This window comes from Giraffa tippelskirchi, chromosome 11 (assembly GCF_054371585.1).
Source record: "Giraffa tippelskirchi isolate mGirTip1 chromosome 11, T2T-mGirTip1v1.2.pri, whole genome shotgun sequence".
NCBI classification, from domain to species: Eukaryota; Metazoa; Chordata; class Mammalia; order Artiodactyla; family Giraffidae; genus Giraffa; species Giraffa tippelskirchi.
In genome coordinates this window covers 21,170,044-21,176,165 of record NC_137285.1, presented here as the reverse complement: position 1 = coordinate 21,176,165, position 6,122 = coordinate 21,170,044, and positions in this window count along the sequence as shown.

Here is a 6,122-nt window from a genome sequence, read left to right as displayed (position 1 = left end):
GAACCAGTCAGTTGTTCCATGTCCAGTTCTAACTTGCTTCTTGACCTGCATATAGGTTTCTCAAGAGACAGGTAAGATGGTCTGGTATTCTCATCTCTTTAAGAATTTTCCATAGTTTGTTGTGATCTACACAGTCAAGGGTTTTGGCATAGTCAATGAAGCAGAAGTAGATGTTTTTCTGGAACTGCCTTGCATTCTCCATGATCCAGTGAATGCTGGCAATTTGATCTCTGGTTCCTCTGCCTCTTCAAAACCCAGCTTGTACATCTGGAAGTTCTTGGTTCATGTACTGCTGAAGCTTACCCTAGCTTTAGTACCCAGGTGAGTTGATGTTTATTGTGTTCTGCACTGAGTTCCTGTGATTGTTTGCTCTGCAGCTTATAGTAGGTATTCACTCAAGATTTACTGAACATACAGCCACAGGCAATAAAAGGCATCCTGATAAATCACCCAACATAGACATAGTAGGTGCTTAACACGTGGTCTTCCCTTCTCCCCATGCTTTCTTTTCTCAACAGTAGTAGGTTATGGAGGACTATATTTGGAACATCTTTGCAACCTTTACAGTGTTCACACTTGACTATGATGGAAGGAGACCCGGATTCCACTAGCCACCTTAGGGCTGCCCTTGGTCAAATAAAGCCTGCCCATCTTTCTCAAATTCTTGTCTGGCAAGGTCTGTTTCCCCCATGGCTAAGAAGCTCGAGTCTGGCCGTAAATCACTTCACAGCTCTAACCAGGAGTGGCTGCCCTCCTCTCTGTTAAAAAAAGAAAAACCGGCATGCTTTCTCTTTATCCAACTTATCTCCTGCTATTTACTGTGTATGTGTTAGTCACTCAGTTGTGTTCGACTCTTTGTGACCCAGTGGACTGTAGCCCGCCAGGCTCCTCTGTCCATGGAATTCTCCAGGCCATTCCCTTCTCCAGGGGATCTTCCTGACCCAGGAATGGAACCCTGGTCTCCTGCATTGCTGGTAGATTCTTTATCATCTGAGCTACCAGGAAGTCCTGTGCTATTTACTATAATCAAATAAGATCTGCTCCCTTCTTTTCCCTCCCTCTGCAAAAGCCTTAATTAATTTAGTGCACTGTCCTGTCACCAGTCCTTTCAGTTAGTGCTGTCTGGGGACACAGGAGTTTGTGTTTGTATACAGTGCCTGTTTTGGCGCAGAAAGTGGAGATTTCAACCTGGACTTGTGTGTGTCTTTGAGAACCACCCCCTGCTTGCTCTCTGGTGGCTCAGTGGTAAAGAACCCAGCTGCCAATGAGATGAAAGAGATGTGGGTTCAATCCCTGGGTCAGGAAGATCCCCTGGAGGAGGAAATGGCAATGCACTCCAGTAATCTTGCCTAGTAGTAGTAGTCACTCAGTCGTGTCTGACTCTTTGTGACCCTATGGACTGTAGCTTGCCAGGCTCCTCTGTGCATGGAATTCTCCGGGCAAGAACACTGGAGTGGATTGCCATTCCCTTCTCCAGGGAATCTTCCCAACCCAGGGATCGAACCTGGGTCTCCTCCATTGCAGGCAGATTCTTTACTATCTGAGCTACAAATCTCATGTACAGAGGAGTCTGGTGGGCTACAGTCCACGGGGTCACAATGAGTCAGACACAACTTAGCAACTAAACAATAGCGACAATTTCTCGATCTCTGCCACCCAGAAATGAGACTTCCCACTGCAGGTCCTGGGCCCTTTGATTCCCTCACCCTTCCTCCGCTTGTGCTCTGTGGCCCTGGCTTCAGCTGGTAACCCCTGGGTGAGGTCAAGGGGCCATGCTCCTGAGGTCAGAGTCCGGGGCAAACGAGCCGACTGTGGATTTAATAGGACAAGGTTTGCTTCCGGCGAGCGGGGCCCCAGGGCAGGTCCCGGGGAGCAGGAGCCTGTTGTTCCTGGCCGTTCCTGGCCGTTAGCTCTCAAACCAGATTTTCCACAGGCTTGTGAAGGACTTCTGGCCCTCTGGGGACAGGCTGATGTTGCACCAGCTTTATACCTAAATGGCCACGCAGAACCTGCCACAAGTAAGGAAGGGCATGGAGAGGCAGGATGCCAAGGGCTGTGGGTCTGAGCCCTGTGTAGTCTCCTGCTCCTGCAGAATCTTGGCCAAGTCAAGGCTCTTCTCTGCTCCTCTGTTCCCTTTTCTCTGAAACAAGAGATTTCAACTTCTCCTCTTCAAAGTTTCTGACGCCGATGGGCTCATGCAAGGCCTTCCTGGATCACCTTATAATTACAACCCAAGAGAGGGATTCTTACAGGAGTGATTTATAGAAGGAAAAGGTGACAAAGGGAGGCAGGATGGAGCACATGAAAAACACAGGGAAAATAAGCATGTGGTCTCAGCCTGCTTCCACGCAGGGCTCTGGGCTCTGGAGCATAAATTGCACCAAGGTCATTCCTGTCTTCAGCCAGGCAGGTCAGGGTTTGTGCATGTTTGTGTTTTATTATACAGTGTGGGTTGTTTTTTTTTTTTTTGCTCTAGTTTTTCATTGTAAATATAAATGTATATATAAAATATACCATGCTATGAGATTCCCAGGTGGCTCAGAGATCAAGAATCTGCCTGGATTCGATCCAGGTGAGGTGGGTTCAATCCCTAGGTCGGGAAGATCCCCTGGAGAAGGAAATGGCAACCCATTATAGTATTCTTGCCTGAGAAATCCCATAGACAGAGGAGCCTGGTGGGCTACAGTCCGTGGGGTCACAAAGATTCAGACACCACTGAGCACTGAGAGCTTATATGCTCTTGGCTGCATGTTTGCTTCCCCCACAAAATTCATACGTTGGAATCATAAAATATTTGTCATTTTGCCTCAGCATCACATTTTCGAGGTCCATCCATGCCATAGCATGGATCTGTACTTTATTCCTTTCCCCCCACCTCACATACACTCTCTCTCTATATATATATATATATTTAAATAGACTTTATTTTTTAGGTTCACAGCAGCTTCATTACTTTTTATGGCCAAACAATATTCTGTTCATCCACTGGAGGACCCTTGGGTTGTTTTCACCTTTTGGCTATTGTGACTACTGCTGCTTGAACGTGTGTATGTAAGCATTTGTTCACGTCTCTGCTTGTGGAAATGGAAGGGGAGAGACTAACTTTTGTACCCACCCGCCCTGACTATGTCACTCATTGGCTATATTGTTATGCTAAAAGAGAACTTCATGTTCAAAGTGAAGAATTTTTAAACACTCCAGTTAAGTTCAGTTCAGTTGCTCAGTCGTGTCTGACTCTTTGCATGCCAGGCTTCCCTGTCCATCACCAACTCCCGGAGTTACTCAAACTCATATCCATCGAGTCGGTGATGCCACCCAACCATCTCATCCTCTATCATTTCCTTCTGCTCCTGCCTTCAACCTTTCCCAGAATCAGGGTCTTTCTAATGAGTCAGTTCTTCACATCAGATGGCCAAAGTATTGGAGTTTCAGCTTCAGCATCAATTCTTCCAATGAATATTCAGGACTGATTTCCTTTAGGATTGACTGGTTGGATCTCCTTGCTGTCCAAAGGACTCTCAGAAGTCTTTTCCAACACCACAGTTCAAAAGCATCAATTCTTCAGCGCTCAGCTTTCTTTATGGTCCAACTCTCACATCCATACTTGACTACCATAAAAATCATGGCTTTGACTAGAAGAATAATATACAGGAAGGCACAGATCTTAAGTGTGTAGTTGGATGGATTTCACATCTTTACACCAATGTCATTAGCATTCTCATCAAGATGTGGAAGATTTCAATCACCCAGAGTTGGCTCAACAGAGCCACCCCTCCCCTTCAGAGTCACCCTTACTGGGACCTGCATCACCATAGATAACTTGCACTCATTCCCAAATGTCACTGCAGTGAAACGACAGAGTATGAGCTCTTAAAGCCACAATGTCTGGCTTCTGCTTTCCGTTGGCAATGACAGTCACTCATGTTGACATGTAAACCGACTCTTTGATCTTTTACAATTTCTGTGCAGTTTTCACTTGTGTGAATAGATCAAAATTTATTTTTCATTTTAATGCTGATGGACATTGGGTTGTTTTCAGTGTGGGGCTACTTCAGAGAAAGCCTCTGTGGATGTTTTTGTTTATGTCTTTGTATGGTCATTTGTTCTTATTTTTCTTGGGTGCATGTCTGGAATGGGGATTGCTGTATCATAGACTGGGCATGGGCTTGCTCTAGTAGCTACTGACAGTTTGGCAAAGTAACTGTTCCAATTTTCACTGCCCTCTGTCATATCTGGGAGTTCCATTTGCTCCACTTGTCTATACTTGGCATGCCATCCAAAGGTACATATTTTTGATATGATTGGCCCTCAGACATTGTTCAATGTGTATCTGTCAGGGTCCAATCAGGAAAGCAGAAACCATTCTAGGTGTTTTAACAAAAGGAGTTTAATGCAAGGATTTGGTCACACAGGTGATGGAAAAGCTGAGAATCCCAGCAGTCAGTAACAACAGGAAGCCACTGCCATTGCTAAACTAGAGAGATGGAGGAGATGGTGGTACCCAAATTAGGAGCTTGGGTCACCCAGTGGAACTAGAGTCTTGGCAGGATCATCTGGCAAGAGCTAGAGACACAATAGAGATGTAGCCACTGCTGGAGAAAACCACCAAAGGAAGGAATTTCCAGGCAGTCCAGTGGTTAGGACACCTGCTTCCATTGCAAGGGCAGGGGTTCAATCCCTGGTTGGGAAACTAAGATCCCACAAGCTGCAAAGCCAAAAAAATGTCAAATAAGAAAGATGGGGAGAAATACTCTGGATGCTTCCTTCCTTCGGTCCTCCAATTCCAACCAATGCATCCCATTGGCTGACCCTGGGAGGAAGCCAGCTGATTGAAAGCTCAGCAAATAAAGGTTGTAGCTATCTAGGGTGGAGCAAGCAGGCAATGACCCACACACAAGAGAGGAATCACTTACTGTGCTATACTTCCCATGACATGGTCTACTACTTATCTTATGGGTGATTTAAGGATAACTTTGATTGTATTAATTTTTTATTAATATTCACTGGTTCACTTTATTTTTCAAAACTTTATTTATTTATTATTTTTGGATGCACTGGGTCTTTGTTGCTGCACTCAGGCTTTCTCTAGTTCCCGCAAGCAAGGGGTTACTCTCCAGTTGAGGTGAGTGGGCTTCTCATTGCGGTGGCTTCTCATTGTGGAGCACCAGCTCTAGGGCGCAGAGACTTCTGTAATTGTAGTGCACAGGCTTAGCTGCCCTATTCGTTATCACGGAGGTTGGTGCTCAAATGTTATGCTCTTGTAGCATGTGGGATCCTCCTGGACTAGGGATCAAACCCATGTCCCGTGCGTTGGAAGGTGGATTCTTAACCATGGACCACCAGGGAAGTCTCTTACTGGTTCACTTTAGAACATAATCTACAGGTAAAGATTCTTTATAGTATTTAAGTTTGATTTGTTATGGGTGCCCCCTCGCTCAGGCCAAATGTTGGCTGGTCTCACATCATATCCCTTCCCAAGATGCTTAGAAAACAGTGCATGCTCAGGCACTCAGTCGTGTCTGACTCTCTGCGACCCTATGGACTATATAGCCCACCAGGCTCCTCTGTCCATGGAATTCTCCAGGCAAGAATACTGGAGTGGGTTGCCATTTCCTCCTCCAGGGGAACTTCCTGACCCAGGGATCGAACAAGCTTCTCTTGCATCTCCTGCATTGGCAGGCCAGTTCTTCCGTAGGAAGACCCAAGGGCACTGGCAAGTGTGTGGGCTGAAAACTGGTCCACCCGGATTTAATTCCCACCTCCCCTTGGACAGCTCTGTGACCTTGATCTTTTCTCAACCTCTCTGAGTTTCAGTTGTCAATGAGGATAACAATAATACCACCTCTTGGGCTGTTGTGAGGATTAAACAAATTAGTCGGAGGAAAGCAGCTTAGAACAGGCTTGGAACACAGTAGGCATTTGATAAATGCTTATTTTTTTCCTCAAGCACCTGGGGTTGGAGGGGTGCTCTCCACACTGGTCACAACTGCAGCGTGAATAAGCCTGGGCTAGCGACTTTAAGATGAAGGCAACAGGGATTAACTGAAGCAACCCTCACGAAATGGACAAGTGGCTTAAACATCTCCCTGCAGAGAAGCGGCAGATGGAGGATAATTCTAGTA